At 36.4% G+C, this 22,096-nt stretch overlaps 1 protein-coding gene across 6 annotated transcripts in view; it reads right to left on the bottom strand.

Moving 5' to 3' along the window:
* Nucleotides 1-22,096, bottom strand: part of LOC140435189 (uncharacterized) — a 1,123,409-nt gene that overhangs the window by 67,925 nt on the left and 1,033,388 nt on the right. The window lies entirely within an intron of this gene.

The following is a 22,096-nucleotide window of genomic DNA, read 5'->3' as shown; positions in this document are numbered from 1 at the left end:
TCTACGAGCCCATGGGTCTCTCCGGTGGTCCTGGTTAAGAAGAAAGACGGAACGACGAGGTTCTGTGTGGATTACCGTTTGCTGAACAATGTTACCAAGAAAGATAGTTATCCTCTGCCTCGGATCGATGACACATTGGACACATTGGCTGGAAGTAAATTGTTTTCTACTTTAGATTTGAAGTCTGGATACTGGCAGGTAGAAATGGACCCAGTCGATAAAGAAAAGACAGCCTTCACCACAGGATCTGGATTGTGGCAATTCAACGTTATGCCATTTGGACTTTGTAATGCTCCTGCGACATTTGAGAGGCTTATGGAAAATGTGTTGAGAGGGTTATCTTGGAAAACATGCCTGGTTTATTTAGATGACATAATCGTCTTGGGGGAGACATTCGAAGATCATTTGAGGAATTTAGAAAACGTTTTTAATCGACTTAAAGCTGCCCAATTGATGCTAAACCCCAAGAAGTGCCAGCTATTTCAAGGTAAAGTCAATTATCTGGGTCATATAGTCAGTAAAGAAGGAGTGGCCGTGGATAAGGGAAAAATCGATTCCATTAAGGAATGGCCAAAACCAACTGACAAACATCAAGTGAGAAGTTTTCTTGGACTATGTACTTACTACCGGAGGTTTATTAAGAAGTTTGCAGATATCGCTAAGCCATTAACGCGACTTACAGAGGAAGCAAGAGAATACCGCTGGGATACAGACTGCCAAAATGCCTTTGAGACCTTAAAAAAACATCTAATAACAGCACCAATTTTAGGGTATCCACTGCCAGAAGGAGAGTTCATCTTAGATACGGATGCAAGTAATGTGGGAATTGGAGGAGTGCTGTCTCAGATTCAAGGAGGACAGGAACGAGTCCTCGGATATTTTAGTAAAGTTCTTTCAAAACCTGAGCGGAATTATTGCGTCACGAGAAGAGAACTTCTAGCAGTAGTTAAATCAGTAGAGCACTTCTATCAATACCTCTATGGCAGAAAGTTTCTAATCCGAACCGACCATGCCGCCCTTAAGTGGTTGATGCAGTTTAAGAATCCAGAGGGTCAGATAGCCAGGTGGATCGAACGACTCCAAGAATACGATTTTAAGATTGAGCACCGGGCCGGAGTTAGCCACAGAAACGCTGATTCTCTTTCCAGAAGGCCATGCCCAGCAGAGTGTTCCCACTGCAACAAAACGGAATCCAAGGAAGCAGCAGTGCTAAGAACGAAGATTGTCAACGACGACTGGACGCCTACTAAGATAAGGGCAGAACAAGAGAGAGATCCAGTTATACAGAAAATCCGAAAATGGAAAGAGGAAAACCGTCGACCACCTTGGCAGGAAATATCAAACCTATGCTCAGTAGTTAAGACGTATTGGGCCCAGTGGGACTCATTTATCATCGAAGATGGCTTGCTCAAACGAGTCCTGGAAAATGATGACGGTTCAGAGAAAAGAAGACAGTTGGTGATCCCAAAGAGCAGAATAGCCGAAGTACTTCGTCAGTTACACGACAGTCCATCGGGAGGGCATTTTGGTGTAAGGAAAACCCTTCAGCGAATTCGGGAACGGTTTTATTGGATGAACAGTTCCGACGACGTAAAAGACTGGTGTAAGAAATGTACTATTTGTGCTACGAGTAACGGGCCTCACCGGAAAAGGAGAGCTCCTATGAGACAATATAATGTTGGAAGCCCGTTTGAAAGAATAGCTTTGGACATTGCAGGGCCATTTCCAGAAACTGAAAATGGGGGCAAGTACATGTTGGTAGTAATGGATTACTTCACTAAGTGGGTCGAGATTTACGCACTTCCAGACCAGAAGGCCGCCACCGTTGCAGATAAGTTGATCCAAGAATATATCAGCCGATTTGGAGTGCCTTTGGAGATCCATAGTGACCAAGGCAGGAACTTTGAAAGTGATCTATTCCAAGGAATATGTGATAGACTAGGCATGAAGAAAACAAGAACTACCGCGTATCATCCGCAATCGGATGGTATGGTAGAACGAATGAATAGGACAGTTGGCAAGTATTTGACAAAGATGGTGTCCGATCATCAGCGAGACTGGGACCAATACCTTCCGTTCTTCACAATGGCCTACAGATCTGCTGTTAACGAATCAACGGGCCAGACACCAGCCAGAGTCCTATTCGGACGCGAAATGCGACTACCTTGTGATCTAGAATTTGGGTGTCGACCTGGAGAAGATGTAGCAGGTGAAGATTATGTGATCGAATTACGAAGAAGAATGGACGATGTACATGAGTTGGTCCGTTCCCACCTTCAGATCGCTAGCGACCGAATGAAGAAACGGTACGATACACAAGCCGAAAAGGGTTGCTTTAAGAAGAACGACAAAGTATGGCTGTATAATCCCAAGAAGCGAAAAGGTTGTTCTCCCAAATTGCAGCAGCTTTGGGAAGGTCCATACCTCATCATGGAGAAGATCAACGATGTCATCTACCGAATAAGCAAGATTCCGAGGGGAAAGCCGATGATAGTACACCATAACCGGCTGGCGTCTTTCGAAGGTGACCACGACGTAGATGAAGAAGTGGAAGTAAACCAAGTCCAAGACGTGTCTGACCTCACGTTTGAGGAATTCATGGGTGCCTATGGAGGTACCGGTAAAGCAAGACATGGTGTTACCACTGAAGAAAAGCAAGATCTACTCGCGCTCCCCGATGACTACTCGCTGGCCCTTACCATCCCGGCCAGTATCAAAGACGCACCAGGGTTGGCATCCGTCTTTCGAAGGAAGTTTGGTCGAGTTGCAGAACTTCAATGCCAGGTGCCAGCTCCCGGTAAAACCTTGAAACTCCAAGATGCATCACGTTACCTTTTCTACCTGGTAACAAAAGACACTGCCCGTGACCAACCTACCTACCGAGATGTGTGGGAAGCCTTACTTCAATTGAGAGAGCACGTACTAGAGTCCGACGTGCAAAAGTTAGCCATGCCAAAGTTGGAGTGCCGCCAATTAGATTGGAGGGTTATCCGAAATATGGTGGAGGAGATATTTAAAGACACCGAAGTCCAGGTGTTAGTCTGTTGCAATCCGCATAGTTACTGGTGCGGAGAGAAAACCGTCCCTTGTCATTTTTATACAACTGGAAGTTGTAAAAGAGGGTCCAGTTGCCGATACCAGCATACAGTTCCGGTTCCAGTCCCGACAAGGTTCCAGGAGGAACCATCTTTTAAGAGGGGGGCAATGTTACGATAATTATCCTGGCCTAAAATAACCGTACATATTATGACTAATGCTGTTCTGTTTTAGACTTTACGAGAGTATTCTATTAGCCGGCAGAAATTTACCTGAAGGGACCTTCCAGAAACGGTCGAGCCGATGTAAAAATACCCGTTTGCCTTACCGTTATAATTTCGCCGCTAATCGAGAAGGCTGTTCGATGATTCTAGCGTAAAGGCAATGGCATATATAAAGGACATTTTATTTGGAAGGGACAGTTAATTCTGAAGACGCCGCGCTCGCGAATTTGTTACGTACGGATATATAATAAATTATTGTCAGATAAGTTAATATAAATAAAGAAATAAATTAAATCCGTAAGTGTTATAAATATTGAACCTTTTAATAAATTCACAACAATACCATGAATGTAATATGTTTTAAACAAAAAGTCAGGATTTTATATTTTGGAAAAACTTGCGAAAGCTCATCAAAGTGAGCCTGTACCAGATCATGAACTACTTGTACTCAATCGATTGATAAAACACTTATTTATCCACAAAAACTATAAAAAACAAAATAAATAACACTGACTTTTTTGTTAAAGTTTTTGTTAGGTTAATAAAATGCCTCATCTACATCATTTTACTTGCTGATATATGTAAAATTTAGTAATGTTTCGCTTCTATAGCCGAAAGAATAGAAAATTAAAGCTTTTAACATTAGAAATGTCTCATTGGCGAACTATTTTTATGAGTTATATTCATATTCATCCATAGATTTCTCAGTATTGGAGCATAACGATAATTACTATAGCTTCCTTATTTATATCAGCGAATATAGCAGAAAGAAAATGACTATTATGTGCACTCAAGACTACTCTCATTATCTAAATGAATTCCTTGCCCATCTCATGAATTTTTATACAGCTTCTGCAACAGCGCCCCTATACATCTCCATCGGAATTAATTCAAGCGATATTTAACCACATCAAATAAATTCCGCAAAATTTCCCCATTATGGGTGGATGCAGCTCGAGGCGACAGATAATGTGATAAAAGTCGTGTTTGGCGAAATCCACTTTTAGCCCCTTTTACCCCTTAGAAGTGGTTTCAAAGACGAGAAATATCTCGTGAGTAATCTGATTTGTGTGTCGAGTTACATTATAACCTATAAGTGATGGGCGTGAGAAATTGTGGGCTTTATTTTTTGATATTCGTCTATGGGAGACAAGCAGGCATTTTGCGTATATTAAAACGACTTATCATGTAATCTTTAAATTTATGGAAGTATAACACATTTCTTTTCATAGAGAAACTACTCATAATTATAATGTAGATCAGGAACATTTATATCTTTTAGTATGTATATTGGTTTTTTACTATCAAATCCATTGTACGTCATATGTCAGCGCGACAATTTGACATTGTCCTAAAAATACAGTCTTAATTTTCAATCAACAGATTTTGGGAGGTATCCTTTAATGTGCCTAACGGACATTTAGTAATACATTTTCTGGTGGATAGATATTTAAATTTTTTGCACAGAGAAATTGTTAGTTTACTATTACTTTATTTCTGAAGAAAATAATGTCTCAGTGGTAATATACAGTGAAAACAAGGTAGTATACATTTGGATATGAACCTGTTCCATTGGGGTTAAGAATATACAGTCCCTGCCCAATTTATTAGACAAATTCTAGTTTCCTGTGTTTTATAATAAATTATAAAATTATAACTGTATTAGCTATAAGTAAGAAACATAACACAAATGATAGTAGTAACCTTTTTGCATATCTATTAAGCAAAAATCACGTAAAGTAGTACAATATTTTACTATAACATTATTTTTTAAGCCACCCTTGGCATTAAGCAGTATAGCAACTCTCCTAGGCATGTTGTTTATGCATTTTCTCGCGATTTCTTTTAAATTTTCGGTATGATTTCAATGGAAAATGATTCTTTCTGTTAACTGAACCTTGTTGGTAATTATTTCCTTGGCTAACTCTTTTTTAAGCATTTCCAGACATTTTCAATGGGGTTCATGTCTGGTGAGTTGCCAGGCCATGGTAAGAGCGGAATTTCTTGTTCTAACAAAAATTTTTTAATACTTTTAGGCATACAGTAAGGAGCTCCATCTTGCATAAATATCTTATAGCTGTTACCAAACCATTTGTTTAATTGTAGAACCAATCTTGTCTGCAAAATTCTTGTATATTGGTCTTGTCACAAGGTTCCTTCTACGACAGTCAAACTTCCCATACCTTTGCTACTAATCACCGACCTTATCATTACTGAGGTGGGATGTTTAATTGCATTAATTTTCCCCTGGACGTCTTCGGACAAACTGGTCCTTGTTATCCATAATTTGAAATGTGGCTTCATCGCTGAAGCAAACCTGTGAATGTGAATAACAATTATAAAGTGCGAAAATAAAATGATTTGTAATAATTTACCTTACGCCAACCATTAATAGACCGGTCTTTATGGATCATGGCCCAAGCTAAGCGTTTTTTTGAGCATTTGTGGTGTTAGTTTTGGCTTCTTAACAGACCTGCGACATTTATAGCCCATGTTGCCTCTATGGGTTGCCTTTCTATGTGTTACAGCTAATTTTTTTAAAATTCCTTGCGCTCTGGGGATGACTGAAGGTTTTTTGCCACACCGGCCCTTCCCAACTGACATCACAGGTCGCTTCTCTTTGATTTTTTGACTCTAATCTTCTCACTAACGACTAGGATACACCACATGTTCGTGCTATCTCTCTTTGACTAAGTGCTGTATTCTCTAATAGAGCAGTAATGAACGAGATTTTCTCAACATAAAGATCTTTCGATTTACCTATCTAAAAATTCCAATCCAAGATTAATCGTCTTGTGTTAGGATTAAGAATTAACCAAAATCAAAAGTAGCACTATTATGTAATAATGTCAATACTTACTAGTGCAAATTTTAAATAAACTGACCACAAATCTATATTTTAAGTAAAAAAACTCAAAATGTAAAACAATTAGTTACTTAACACTTTAAGCACATTCTACTTTAATCTGTAAATTTTTGACAATTCTAAGAAAAAATTATACCATTTACTACGTAACTATGTACCTAATAGTTATGCAATCCATTCAACATCTTAGAATCCAAGTGAACATACTTTCAGTGCAATTGAAATAAAAAAACTTTAGTCTAATAAATTGAGCAGGGACTGTATATGGTACAGGACCAATATCAGGATCGGGACTACAGTTTTTTACAGGTTTAAAGGAACTTCGTACTGAGCTTGCAACTCGTAAAAATAATTGAGATAAGGACCTTACGATCAAATATGTGAATGGCTGTCCAAAGATAATGAAATTTCTAAACTCTCTAAATCTAAACTCTCTTGTATCCAAATTTAATGAATTTATAAGTACTGTTCAACTTTTATTGCATTATATTATTCTCCTAACAGAAACGTGGCTTAATTCTTCTATCCCTGATGTTATTGTAAATATTGATGATTTTACTATATTTCGTAGAGACAGCCTCTGGTCAGGGGGAGGAGTATGCATCTATTTGCCAAATGAAATTACCAATACTTTTTACATCAGTAATAAAACAATATACTCCGAATACAGTACTTAGTCAGGACAATATACTTATTGACAAACTTGAGGAATTATCATCCCTTTGAAAATCTCATTGTTGTTGGAGATTTTAATTAGGGCTATTTGTAATTATCTATTGTTATTGTTAATATTCTATTATCTGTTATCTAAGTTCTAATTTTGTAACACAATGAATACACGCTAAAAACTCTGTTTGGTTGATGCGTCATGTAAGGAAAAAAACTTATTAATAAATGAAATATCAAATAAAAACCATACTTGGTCAGAAAATGTAACATATTAGATTTACCAACGGCATTATAGATTTTAAAAAATGAAAAACATTTGTGAATACTCGCAAAGTAAAATTAGAATCTACAAGACTTGCATACGACCGATCATGACATATGGCATAGAAGTGCGCGAAGATACCAACAAACCGAAACAGATGCTAAGGGTTGCCAAGATGAAAACCCTAAAAACAATAGTGGGCAAAACAAGAAGAGACAGGGTGAGAAATACAAACGTTAGAGAGCAGTGCAAAATTCAAGATATTGTAAGATGGGGAAGGCAGCGTAAAAGGATGTGGTACAGTCATGTAAGACGAATGGATGAGAATAGACTCCCAAAAATTGCCCTAGAAAACATCCCGCCCGGTTCAAGACCTCCCGGAAGACCACCTAAAAGATGGAGGGATAGTTGGCAATCTACGTCCCAGGAAATTAACCAGAGGCAGCTTCAGAATTAAACAGATCGAAAGATCTCCAAGAAGTAGAAGAAGAATACTCGTAGAGAAATTAATTGAAAGCATTGTCTAATATTGAAGAAAAACAGAAAATATCTAATACCTAATTTTAATCATGAACGAGGAAAATATACGCCGATTCCACCACAATAACTATATTTGAAAGAATCAAATTTATTCATTTTACAAACTTTAAAAAAAATTTTTTTACATACGAAACTAATGCTATTCAAAACGTGCCTATTAGAATTTAATCGCCTTAACAACAATTATCAAGTTTGCACAGTTCCATGAAAGCGTCTGGCAGGTGTCATATTTTCGGTAATTGATAAACTTCCTCAGGCGGGGCATATAAACACAAACTTTCCGTATACATAACCTCAATCTATTTACCTGTCAGTTCATATAATAACGTTGGAGCGCGCGAAAGCGTGGATGTGCATGCATTATTTAGAATTTCGTCGGTCGGAACAATTCACAATCCGGGAATAGAGATTAAGGCGCGTAGATGCGTGTATACAAAACGGATTACTGAAGGCTGCTTTCGAAAATAGGAAACTGTCACAATTTAGATGTCAAATACCGACAATGGATGCAAATCGATGGGAGTAGATTATACAAAGGGAGTGTAGGTATTTAAAAAGAACTACTTATTTGATACGTATATAATCGTTTACTGAACCCAACTGTCTAGAAAATTTAGTAATTATTGTTTTGTTCGGTTGGTCAAATTTTAACTTCAGCTGGATATGAACTCACTAGACAACAAAACATACTACTTGGTCATAGCTAATATTAATTGTATTAAAAGTAAACAATGATTCACATGCAGTTTATTAAGAAACTTGAATTGCGTCAATTAAAACTATAAAACAAAGTTTAAACTGTTTATTTTTGAAATGTTAAAGCCGTTTATAGATAAGTATTTACAGATTAGAATATAACTCCGCCTACAATTTTGTTGGGTGGATTGAGTAGCTCGACAGAATTGTTGCCGGTTCCAAGTACTGATAAAGAAGGAGGGGGTCTACAGCCAGGTTAGCACCCTACTGATAGACATTAAAACCATACAGCTCATAAAACAGGATTATGCCTCGGAACAGGAATGATTGCATTACGACTAACGCGAGAAAGAGGACAACAAATTTATGAAAAACGAGAAATATACTTCATATCAGTACTTTGGAATGTAAAGGCTCTAAACACAAGGGAGCAGGAAATTACAAAAGAGCTTCTAGAAAAAAATATATAGTGCACTACAAGAGACGAAGAAAAAACTATGCTAGTTGACTAGCTGACGATTTACAGCGGTGTTGCGAAAGAAACCAGAGTCAAAGAAGGAGTCGGCCTGTTAGTACACAGAAAATTTTTACACCAAATACAAGAATGTAAATATACCTCTGGAATAATAGTAAGTGTAAAGGTTAAACTGGATGTCAAACCTCTGAATGTGATAACAATCTATGCACCAGAGAACAACAGAGATACCACCACAAGGAAAACTTCTACAGAACAACTTTAGACTGTAATAAACGAGACCCCAAATCATGAATATTTGGAATGATATAGTTCCAGGAGTAAAACAGCGATGTAATGAAAATATCAGAAATGAAAACCAGACCTTCTGACAGACGTCTGCAGCATAAACGAAATACGTATTAATAATACATTTTCCCTCACAAAGGACAATATAAACACTCTTTTGAAAACAGTAAAGGACAAATATCTATGATAGACTATGTTCTGTCGAATAGAGAGTTACAGCCCTCTCAAATCTTGATGTAAGAGCCTAACATCAGTAGAAATAGGAAACGATCATAAATTGGTATTGTGCAAAATCAGAATGAAAATACATATATGTGATAACAAAACACCAGACTACACCACAAAGATAAAATGAAAGCTTACAGGATGACTCCATAAGATACCAATTCCAAATAAGAATAACCGAAAAAAACAGAAATACATATATCACAGAAAGTGATGGTGTCGAAGAAAGCTGGGCAAAAATTAAGTCTAATATCTTAGACTCGGCCAAGCAAGTTCTTGGTGAAAGAAATCTACTTTTACTTTACTTTTACTTAATCAGTAGACCCGTGTATAATGCGTTGGGCCGTTTATAATACAATTCATTAAATTACAATACTTTACCGTCTTCTGAGGTGTCCTAGCTCTTAACGAACTTTCTCCATTCCTTGCTATTAGATGCCATCTGTATTGCTTCCTGCCAAGTCTTATCCTTACTCTACAGTATCTGCGGGATGTCGCTGTTCCATTCTTTAATGGTCTTCCTCTTCTGTTCTTCCCTATTGGTTTGGCGTCCCACACTCTTTTACTTGTCTATTATTGTCCATCCGGGTTAGATGTCCGAACCATGCCAATTTTTTCTCCTTGATTGAGTCGAGCATCGGTTTGATTTTGAGTCTTTCTCTTATTTCTTCATTTCTGATTCTATCAGTTCTTTTTACTCCAATCGTTCTTCTGAGGTATTTCATCTCTGCTGCCTGAATTCTTCTCTGATGTCTTTTGTTTAATATCCGATTTTCTGCTCCATATGTCACTGTAGGTCTATATATTGTTTTGTATATTGTCATCTTGGTCTTTGTTGATATTTCTTTGTTATTAAGGAATCCTCTATTTAGTGCTTGGAATAGTTTTCCTGTGTTTTCCATTCTGTTCTTAAGATCGTCCTCGATGTCTCCTTTGTTGTTGATTACTGTTCCTAAGTATTTGTATGAATTTGTCTGTATTATTTTTTGTTGGTCTATCATTACTTCTATTTGATCTTCCGTCTCTTGTTTCCTTGATATTTTCATTATCTGAGTCTTCTCTTTGTTTACGTTTAAGTTGTATTTGCTTGCTTCTATGTTCCATTTCTCTAAGTTGTATTTCAGTTTTTCTGTAGTTTCCACAATTAATACTATGTCGTCTGCAAATATACACATCTCAGCATTTCTCATTTGCATTCTGTTCCAACCGATGCAGTATTTGAAAGAAATATAAATAAAAATAAATCGTTCCCAAGGCGAAGAACTCCATGGTTTTGTACAGATGTGAAGGAAACATGCAAAGAGAAGAAAAAAGCTTACCTGAAATACATAATTACAAGAATGCAAGAGAAACTATGGCGCTTCATAAGAGGTCAAAGAATGGAGGGAAAGGGACTAATAAAACCAAAACATATAGAAAAGGATACGTGGATTGACTACCTAAAAAAGCTCTTTGCAGAGGAAGAACCAACGACGCTATAAACGGAAACACCAGAAATTACCACAAATAAAAAACTCAATATAAATGTACAGAACGTTCGAAAAATACTTGAAAACCTGAAGAACAGAAAAGCAGCAGGTAAAGATGGGATACCAAACGAATTACTGAAATATTGTGAAGCAGCAATGACAGAACAATTAACAACATTAATTAATAAACTTATAAAACACAATAAAATACCGGACGAATGGAGAACTAATTCTACTATTCAAAAAAGGAGATAAAAAACAGAAAACTACAGAGGTACTCGTATAAATTTGTTAAATACTACGCTAAAACACATAAATAAAATTTTACAAGTGCTAATAAATCAGAGGATAAATTTAGCAGATGAACAACAGGGTTTTCGTAGTGGAAGATCGTGTACAGATGCAATATTCGTTATAAAGCATTTTGTGTCTGATTGACCTAAAGAAAGCGTTTGACAAAGTAAGACTCAAAGATGTAATCCAACTTCTGTATAATAGAGAAGTTTCCCTAAATATTATGAAAACTATCAAAAACATCTACCAAAACAACAAAATGGAAGTCAGAATAGATGGAAAACTTATAGAACTTATAGAAATAGGCAGCGGAAGAAGACAAGAGGATTCATTGAGCTCATGCTGTTCAATTTGATCATGGAGGAAATCATCAAAAGCGTTAACAAAGGAAGAGGATACAGAATGGGAAACAAAGAAATAAAAATACTCTGTTACGCAGACGACGCAATATTGATAGCCCAAGATGAAGATAGTCTGCAAAAACTGGTCCGCAGATTTACCACAAAAGCAAAAGAATTTAATATGACAATCTCAACTCAGAAAACTAAAATAATAGTCAGCAATGAACCAACTAGATGTAAAATAGAAATTAACGGCATCAGTATTGACAAGTAATGGAAATAAAATACCTGGGAATTACACTGTCTAGCTAGGGAGACCTGGACAAAAAAGTAAGTGATAAGGAACAAAAAGCAAATAGACTAGTAGGATGCCTTAATAACACTATATGGCGAAACAGATACATTAACACTGAGATGAAGTCAGGAATGTATAAAGCCAATGTAAGACCAATAATGGCATATGCCTCACCTAATGACATATACCTATACACCTCAGACACAAGTCCCGACAAAGCCACAAAGCAAAGGCTACTGGAAACGGCAGAGATGAGAGTACTGAGAAGAATTACAGGAAATACGCTGACAGATCGAAAGAGAAGAAAATGTAACATACAGAGTATATATAAATGGACACAAAATAGAAAAAAAGAATGGAATAACCACATAAACAGAATGGAGGAGACCCGAGTCGTCTAAATAGCAAGAGATAAGTCATCAATCGGCCGAACAAGTATCGGACGACCGCGCAAAAGATGGAGTGACAACCTTCCATAGAGGTATTAATCCGCCAATGAACAAGCAGAATTGCTTATACAGAGGAAGAAGAAGAAGATTAGTATATGAAACGTTTATACCAAAATTAATGCATAACACTTCGTATGTATCGATAAGTTAATTTGTTCTACTGCTAGTGAGATATAGAAATTTTTGTGTTGTACGTTTCTGACAATGATAGTTGTGAATCGAATATACCATATTTGACTCAACACTGACGTTCAAATTTGTTGATGTTTTAATTTTACAGTTATAAATACCTGTCATATTAATTATCATGCAGATACATTTTTCTAAAACAAATGAGGTATCCAAAACAGTAATTTGCTAATTGAATTTTAAAAGTTGGGGATTGCTACCCCTTCTTTGTATGGAAAATGCGTGTAAAAGAAAATGTCTGAATGATTATTTAAAAATAAGTCAACATTATTATTATTCACTATCTTATTATCATAATATGTAATTATCATAATATTTTTGTCGTTTATTAAGGAGCATAAACTGTATTTGGACTGTAGACGACTGGAAAAAAGCTCTATTTACAGATGAAACTCACTTTATAGTTCTGGGACAGCGGTCGAAATTCGTCAGGAAGTCTGACAATGAAAACCTTACATCATCTCATGTTGATACTACTACTACTAAGGATTTCCACAGTTTTCACTGTCTTCCTTCACTCAACCGTTTTCTCCAATTTTCCCTGTCATTCCAGTCTCCATCTCGCAGGGTTCTTTTCTCCATAGCCTCGTCGATTTTATCTCTGAATGACCTTCGGGGTCTTCCTCTCTTTCTTCTTCCAATCGGGCTCCATTCTGTGATTTTGTTTATCCAGCGTCCTCTGTCCGCTCTTCTGACGTGGCCGTACCAGGATAGTCTCTTCTCCTCTATATAGTCGATTATGTCTGATTGCACTCCCATTCTCCGCTTAATCTCTGCGTTTTCAATTCTGTCTCTTTTTGTAAGTCTACAGCTTCTCCTCAGGAACTCCATTTCTACTGCTCTTATTCTACCTCTATTTCTCTTGTTTATTGTCCAGTTTTCGGACCCATATGTCAGGATACTTCTTGTCAGGGTATTATATATTCTCTTTTTTGTCTTTATCGTAATGTTCTTATCCCACAACACTGAGTTTAGTTGTCTTATACAGTTTCTTGTTTGTCTCAGTCTGTTGTTTATATCTTCTTCTGTTGTTCCCTGGTTCGATATTATGGTTCCTAAATACTTGAATTTATCTGTTCCATTTATTTGTCTTCCCTCGTCTATCTCTAGGTTTCTCATATTCTTGTTTTCTGTTGTTAGGTATTCGGTTTTCTCTAAGTTTATTTCCATTCCGTTGTTTTTATATTCGTCTTCTAGTTTTCTGAGCATAAAGCTGAGATCTTCTTCATCTTGTGCGATGACTACTTGATCGTCGGCAAAACTTAAGGTGTATAGGTATTCGTCTCTTACTGGTATGCCCATTCCTTCGCACTTTCTCCTCCATGGTTTGAGTGTCTTTTCCAAGAATATTTTAAACAGAGTAGGGGACGTAGCACAGCCTTGTAGAAGTCCTTTTGTCGTCTTAAATGGATTGTAGGCTTTATTTCCACATTTAATAGCTACTTTGTTTTCTTTGTATAGTGCTTTAACTGCTTTTATTAGTGTTTGTCGGATTCCGAGATCATTCATTGCTTCCCATAATTTGACTCTAGGTATTGAGTCATATGCTTTCTTTAGATCAACAAAGGCCAGATGGACCGGTCTACCTTTTGCCATTTTCTTCTCTATCAGTTGTTCTAATGTGTACGTATGATCTAGGCATGATTTTCCTACTGTGAACCCTGCTTGGTCTTCTCCTCATGTTGATCAAACCGTAAAACACCCAGTCAAAAAAATGTTTTGGGGATGTTTTTCATACATGGTTGGATCTTTGGTACCAATCGAAGGCATGATAAAAAGCGAAAAATACAAATCCGTGTTAGATCCGCGTTTGGACACATAGCTGCAAAAATGTCAGTCCCAAGGAGGAGCGATTCTTTAACAGGATTCTGCTCGCTGTCACAATTCAAAGCAAATGATGGACATTTTCAAAAATTAATGTTTTAGATTGGCCCGGTAATTTGCCAGACCTCAACCCCATTGAAAATTTATGGGCCATATGCAAAGCTAGACTGCTCAAAACCGATTGTACTATAAAAATAAAAATAAAAATGATAGAAGCGGTCATTCAGGTTTGGTTTCGAGGTGAAAGGATATTTGAGAACTGTGTAGAATATATGAGAAAACGGGTAAAAGCATTAAGTTCAGCCAAAATGGGACATATTTCCTTCTAAATGATGAATGAAGTTTACCTTTGTAGTTATGTCAAAATATAATTTTTTTCGAAATAAACTGTTTTTTGATTAAAGCTGCCTATGATTACATTAATTCGCACAGTACTGTAAAATGTTGTAAGAAGAACCAAAGATTTGAGAGCTTCACTCTCAGTTTGGTTTGAGAAACAGCGGTGTACAGGGATATCGAAAAAAAATTGTAGTTAGTGCTGGTCATGGACTTAGTCTTTCTTCGGGTGGAAGGTGTTAACTACATTAACTAAAAATTCCTTATTTCCAAAATAGTGGTGTTTTTGTTTGATTGATAACAAATTTCTGTTATGAATGATTGGGAACTGAAACAATAATTATTATTATAGCTTGTCTTGATTTTAATTTTTTTGTTGATGTATCCTATTTAAAGTTATCTACATTTGAAATGATACGAGACGATTTTCTACTATATCTTCCAACACATTATATAATTTTATATAGGATAAATCTAAATACCTGTTCAACCTTCGGTATAAAGGCAAGTCGTAGAGCGACAGGGTCCATTTTAATCAATTTAAACCGCAGCTGGCGATACGGCTGAGAAGGGACAGACCGTTTTTGCACTTTTTGGAGAAAATTTTAAGGACATTAATCCCTACTGGATAATTCAGGATTATGTGGAACCTTTTATTGGAGCTCGTGTCGAAGTTTTTTAATGTACCAAGTAATGGAGTTCTTGTGTTACTTTTCTAAGCCGGTTTCATCAGTGTAAGCAACCGTAAATATTTACTCAAGTAGAGCCAAGCCGTACACTTTTAAGGACCATTTTGAACAGCTCAATATTAAAAGTTTAATTAAATTCTGTAACTTTAATACTTAAACATTTAAAGTAACACTTTAAATTTAAATATTTACGAATAATATATATATATATATATATATATATATATATATATATATATATATATATATATATATATATATATTCGGTTTTTTATAACGTCTTACGACGTTGTCCGACTCCCATACGTCACTGTATTCTGTCTTGAGTTAGGTCTTCGTCCAGATTTCGAGCGCTAATCGCTTTCCTAACTCCCAGGTTCCAGCTCTGTGGTGGTCTTCCTCGTTTCCTCTTCTCTGGGGGTTGCCACATCATCGTGGCAATCTTTCGTCCCTCATTCGGCTCACATGCCCATACCATATGAGCTGTTTTCTCTCAATATCCTCATCTATAGTGCCCTCTATACCCATTTGTTGTTTTATCACTTCATTCCATATTCTGTCGGCTCTTGATATTCTCATCGATCTTCTGATGGCATCCATTTCCGTGGCTTCCGCCTTTTTCTTATGTTTTTCGGTTATTCTTCATGTCTCAGCTCCATAAAGTAGGCTAGTTTTAACCATTGTCTCATAGATGTTCCATTTTCTTTTCTTTGATATTTCTTTACTCCATAGAACTCCGTTCAAACATGCTATAGCTCTTCGTGCTTGTACAATTCGATGTTCTATTTCTCGTTCGTCTTTTCCACTACGGTCGAAGATGACGCCCAGGTATTTATATTCGTTGCATGGATTTATTTTTTGATTGTCATCGATATCGAGTTGTTCTGCTTCAGCTCCAATTGAGAGGTATTTTGTCTTTTCTAAATTGATATTTAATCCCCATTTCTGGTATTCTTCAATTAGTTTTCTAAGCATGTATTCCATGTCATCTTTGTCATTTGAGATCACCACCTGATCATCTGCAAACTGTAAAGTATATATGTAATCCTGATCGTTCAATTGTATACCCATTCCTTTGACTTTCCTTTTCCATTGTTTCAGAGCTGCAGAGATATAAATCTTAAATAGAGTCGGAGAGATACAACATCCTTGTCTGAGACCCTTAGTAACTGCAAATTTTTCAGCTAAGAGGTTTCCGAATTTCATTTGGGAGTTTGAACCATAATATAGATCTTTGAGAGCACTAACTCTTCTCAAGATCTACAAAAGTCATATGTAACTCTCTATTTGTCACAATTTTCTTTTCTATAATTTGTTTAAGACAGAAGATGTTATCTGTACATGAACGACCTGCTCTAAATCCTCCTTGTTCTTCGTCTTCAGACGATTGATAATCTTCCTCTATCAGGTCCCGTAGTACTTACGAATCCCGTAGTATTTCTCATATTTACGAATTAAAATACCAAATGAAATAATTACGACGATAACGTATAAGGTATCATGTAGATAAAAATATAGAATATTTCGAAAACTTTAGGTAACAGTAACATTAGGCTTGTTTAAAAGCAGTAATTGACAAAGTAATATTACCAACGGAGCACCATGCGAATACTTTAAATAGGAAGAGATCCAACAGGTATTGTATATGAAAGTGTCTTGAACGATTTACGTGTATACTCGTGCGGTATCTTTCTCAAGGTAAACCATGACCAATTTTATTTGTCTCTATGGATGTTTGCTTATTTAATTAATTTGTAGATAAACTAATGATGTGTATAAATTAATACACGACACGTTTTTAATAAAAGGATAAAGTAGCTGATATTCTTTCTTTTATTCTCCAACATTTGACCGAGAACCCTCCACTGTCATGGTGAACTACCCGGTAAACTCTTCCCGATATATATATATATATATATATATATATATATATATATATATATATATATATATATATATATATATAAGCGGGGATCCTACAGCTTCTGCCGCTTCCCGCATTCCGATCGCCATCTTTTTCTATCTCTCCAGGTGTCTTCATCAATGGCTCTATCTTTCATGGATTCCATAACACCTTGTATCCAAGACTTGGCTGGTCTTCCTCGTTTCCTTCTTTTACTTGGATTGTATTCCATAGCTCTTTTTGGCCATCTGTTGTCGTCCATCCTCTGTACGTGTCCATACCATATTAACTGTCTAGTTTCTATTCTTTCAGAAGTTGTATGTACTCTATCTGTTTTTCTTCTAATTTCAGAATTAGGTATACGTTCTACTCTTGATATACGGCAAGCTCTTCTTAGGTAGTCCATTTCAACCGTGTCAACTTTTTTCTTTCCTTTTACTGTCATTTGCCAACATTCTGCTCCATATGTAAGAATGGGCTCTACAATTACTTTGTAGATAGTCATTTTAGTTCTCATAGTAGCTTTGTTGGACCAAAGTATCGAATTCAGAATTTGAACACTCTTCCTGCCTTGTTGCTCTCTATAGTCTATATCTCGTTCCGTTGTTCCTTTACTGCAGATAATACTTCCCAAATATTTGTATTCGTAGCACCTTTTCATTTGTCTAATTTCCAAATCCGGGTCTTCGTCTTCAATGCCTATTCGCATATATTCTGTTTTAGACATATTCATACTCATCCCCCATTTTTCGTATTCATCTTTGAGCTTTCTAAGCATATAATCTGCATCTTCTTCACAGCTTGCAATTAGTACTTGATCATCTGCAAAGAACAGCGTTGTCAGATAATGGTTGTTAAGCTTCAACCCCATTCCCGCACATTTTTGTCTCCACTGGTGCAGTGCTTCTTGGATATATATTTTGAATAGGGTGGGGGAAAGACAACATCCTTGTCTCAAGCCTTTCGTTACTGTAAATACCCTTGAGAAAATATTTCCTGTTTTTACAGTGCTTTGAGGACATTTATAGATGTTCAGTATTGCTTTTAGATATGTTTTACTAAGGTCCGTTTTCGTCAAGGCACTAAATAAGAGTTTTAAAGGAACTGTATCATAAGCCTTCTCCAGATCTATAAATACCAGATGCGTAGGGAGGTTCCGAGCTGTTCGTTTTTCAATTACTTGTTGAAGGGTAAATGTGTTGTTCACGCACGATCTTCCTGCTCTGAAGCCGCTTTGTTCTTCAATTTCTTTATACTCCTCTTCTATTCTTCTTTTTAATATACGACCATATAACCTTCCCAGCGAGCTAGTTACGCTAATGCCTTTATAATTTCCGCATTCTTTTCTGTCTACCTTTTTATAAATGGGGCTAATGTGGGCCAAATTCCAATCGTCTGGAATCGTTTGGCCTTCAATTAAGCATTTATTAAAAATATTCACTATGCTTTCCAAAAGAGCATCCGGTCCATGTTTCACCAACTCGATGGGAATGTCTCCAGGCCCGGGTGCTTTTCCATTTTTCATTTGTTTCAATTCTTTTTTCAGTTCCTCTTTGTTTATCTTATGCACCTCTGAGTTTTCTGTCATTGAGATATGGTCAGGTCTTTCCATAAATTCGTGCCTACTTTCTGTTAATAGCGTTTCGTAATATTTTTCCCACTTTTTATTTTGAATCAGGTTTATATTTCCCTCATCTTTTCTTTCTTTTCTAATACTTTTTATGAATTTCCAAGCTTGTGTCACTTTGGTTCCTCCTAAGCATCGGTCCATCTCTTCGCATTTCTCTTCCCACATTTCGTTTTTTCTTTTAGTGACTTCCTTCTTTGCTTCCCTGTTGAGTCTGCTGTAAACTCTGTTTATATATATATATATATATATATATATATATATATATGTATATATATATATATATATATATATATATATATATATATATATATATATATACTTACAAAAATTGTAATTGTTGTACACCAACGACTACCACCATTCAGCAGCATATTTATAATTTAAAATTAAAGTTAGCCACAAAAATTACCATAAAGTTGAAGCATGTGGCAGAAGCACTTGGCGGTAGTTACAGACCAGTTTATCCGACAATTACTCGCTAAACTCCAAAATCTCGACATGCAGTGGCAATAAAGTAATTCAGCGAGCCAGCGGGTGTTACCCTGCCCTGCAGGAACACCCCGACTTTGTTCAGGGGGAGATCTACTCCTGCGGTTACATGCAAACAAAGGGAGCACACTTTCCCCCTCTGGCCTGACGGCGGGCCCTACCTTGATTGCCACTGGTGGAACTGCAGGATTTTATGCAGAAAATGAAAAACGGTCCATATAGCTATAATTAAAATGGACTAATTGAAAATTAATAATTATAAAACAGAAAAAATAGACTAACATTAATTTTTAATTTAATGACAACATAATGTATATTTAGTTCAGTAAAATTAAATTAAACAAAGGGTGTTTTATTTTAAAATTAATTTTATTATAAAGCGAATATCAAAACGGATTAGCTACGTAATCCAAAATGTCAAGCTTAAAGTGGCGCATTTACTATACATTTACGAACTTTGTTTTGGAAACGTTGAATCACATGGATGTTAAATTTACTGGCTCATCTCCATAATTCGATACCATTATTCTACACCGGACGCAGTACTTGCTTATATAGAATAAGCCTATTGTGGATTCTTAACTCAGCATTACAACCAAGAAAACATTACATTTTTCTGAACTTGATTTTTAATGTTCTTTCCAGCGAAGCTGTGGAAGGATGTAGTTAACCATGTGGATCAATCGATACTTGACAGAGTTATCGAACGACAAACAAGCTGAATATTTCCTATGGAAGAAGACGAGAAAGCTGAAAAACAGTATGCTCACTGTCCTCCCATCATTCTGGCTTTATAACTCTGCGTGGGTCATAGCCTCCTCAAGAATTTCTCTCCAGTCGTCCAGCCTTTCTCCGCCAAGCACGTATTCCCATAGTTCTCATTTCTCATGTCTTCATCGATGTTATCAAAGGACCTTGTTCTGGGTCTTCCTCTTCTTCTCTGACCAATGGGTCTATCAAGGAGCGTTTTTCTAACGGGTCAATTTGTTCAATCCGCATTACATGCACTATCCACCTCAAACGTCCTATCTTAATATGTTATAGGATATCTGGTTCCTGGTATATTCTATAAACTTCGAAGGTGTATCGTCTTCTCCACACTACATTGTCATTCACTACTACATAGATTCGCCTTAGTACTTTCTTTCGAAACATCCTTATATGTTTTCATTACTTTTTGTTAGAGTTCAGGTCTCTGAACCATATATTAGGACTGGGCGTATTATTGTTTTGTAGAGTTTTATTTTTGTATTTCTCGATATAATTGTGGATTTAAGGAGGAGTTTGAGCCCAAAATATCATCTGTGAGACTTTTGCAATGCATCTAGAAATATAAAGCTATAATTAAGTTCACGAGTACTATAAATGTGGCATTTCCACTTCTAACAAGACTAAAATCTATAATAAAGAGCAAAAATTCATTCGCATCAGTGTGATTTAAGAAACAAACACTCCACTATTGATCAAGTGGATAGGATAACTGATTTCATCGAGCATATAAGCAAGAACTTGTATGCTCTACTATATTCCTTGACACCGCTTAGGCATTTGACAAAATCTGGCACCCAGGGCTTATCAAAAAGCTACAAAAAATAGAACCTTACCTAGAAGGATATTCATAATTAAGCAAGAAAACTCTGGAGAACTTTGAAATAAGAGAAATTAAAACGAGTGTTCCTCAGGGTAGTGTATTGGAACCAGTTTTTTACTTGTTATATACATATGATATTGCTCAATCGAAAAATATTAAAATACCTAAGATGATGGTACAGTTGTACTGAGAGTCAGCAAAAATATTAGAGCAAGTAGACAAAACTGGATGAATGAAAATAAATCAATGAAGGTAAATCCGCTTATGTTGTAGGTAGACATAGTAATAAACAATAAAGTGATCAAATGCCACAACTCAATTAAGTAACTGGTTATGAACTGGCATGCTGGGTTGCAATTAAAGGAACGTATCAAAAAGAAAAGGAGAGAATTTGATCTTAAAATCCAAAAAATGTATTGGCTCCTTGGACGAAACTCTAGACTGACAATATACAATAAGTTACTACTGGATGAACAAGTAACATACCTAATTTACTTCTATCATAAAGTTAGAAGAACGGGGACAATGGAACTATTAGTAGTAAAAGGAAAGCTAGAAGACCGAAGATCAAGAGGAAGATCTTTAACACGATGAGCAAAACCAAATGAAGACTCTGGTGGAAAATCCCTACATAAGGCCGTCCATATGAGACAGGATGGCAACCAATGGAGACAGCAAGCCAATAATATTTAATGTCACCACGACCTGACAAGGGCTCAAGGAATGAGGAGGAGGAGATGAGCAAATCCTGAAGTCCATCTAGGATAAATGGCAATAAATATGATAACCAAAAATTTCAAAATAAGATCCTGAGGTGCATAGTGGATGCACGATGTTTTTATAGAAATGATGATCTCCACAGAGACTTACAGTAAAAGAAGTTCATAAGTTCGCAAATAAACCCGAAGAGAGACTTAAGACATAAGACTAATTATATTCCATTTTACGAATTTGAGACTAAAAATAGATCGGAAACAGTTTCAGAACGTTCCTGCCACAATATGTTACAATAGATCTAAGTGTAACGTAATACATTTTTGTCACTTTTTATCTACGCCTCTGGTTCTAGCACCGCGCGACGCGTTTCTCCTGCATTTTTTTTATTAATGGCCTTCACGGGAGGAGCTGATGATGCCCTGCCCTAAAACCTTGTTAGCAGTAACTTCTTTTGTCTCGCTTGATTTAACGTCTTTAAAGAGATTTGGTTATCTGACTTTACTGTCTTAAAATAAAAAAAAAGAAGGAAATTCGGGACGATGAAATAAATCCCCAAATTTTAAGGAAGGGTGGTGTATTAATGGTGGTGTATAACAGAT

This window comes from Diabrotica undecimpunctata, chromosome 2, assembly GCF_040954645.1.
Source record: "Diabrotica undecimpunctata isolate CICGRU chromosome 2, icDiaUnde3, whole genome shotgun sequence".
NCBI classification, from domain to species: Eukaryota; Metazoa; Arthropoda; class Insecta; order Coleoptera; family Chrysomelidae; genus Diabrotica; species Diabrotica undecimpunctata.
Note: the sequence above shows the minus strand (reverse complement) of the source record. Positions and strands in the feature narration are given on the sequence as shown.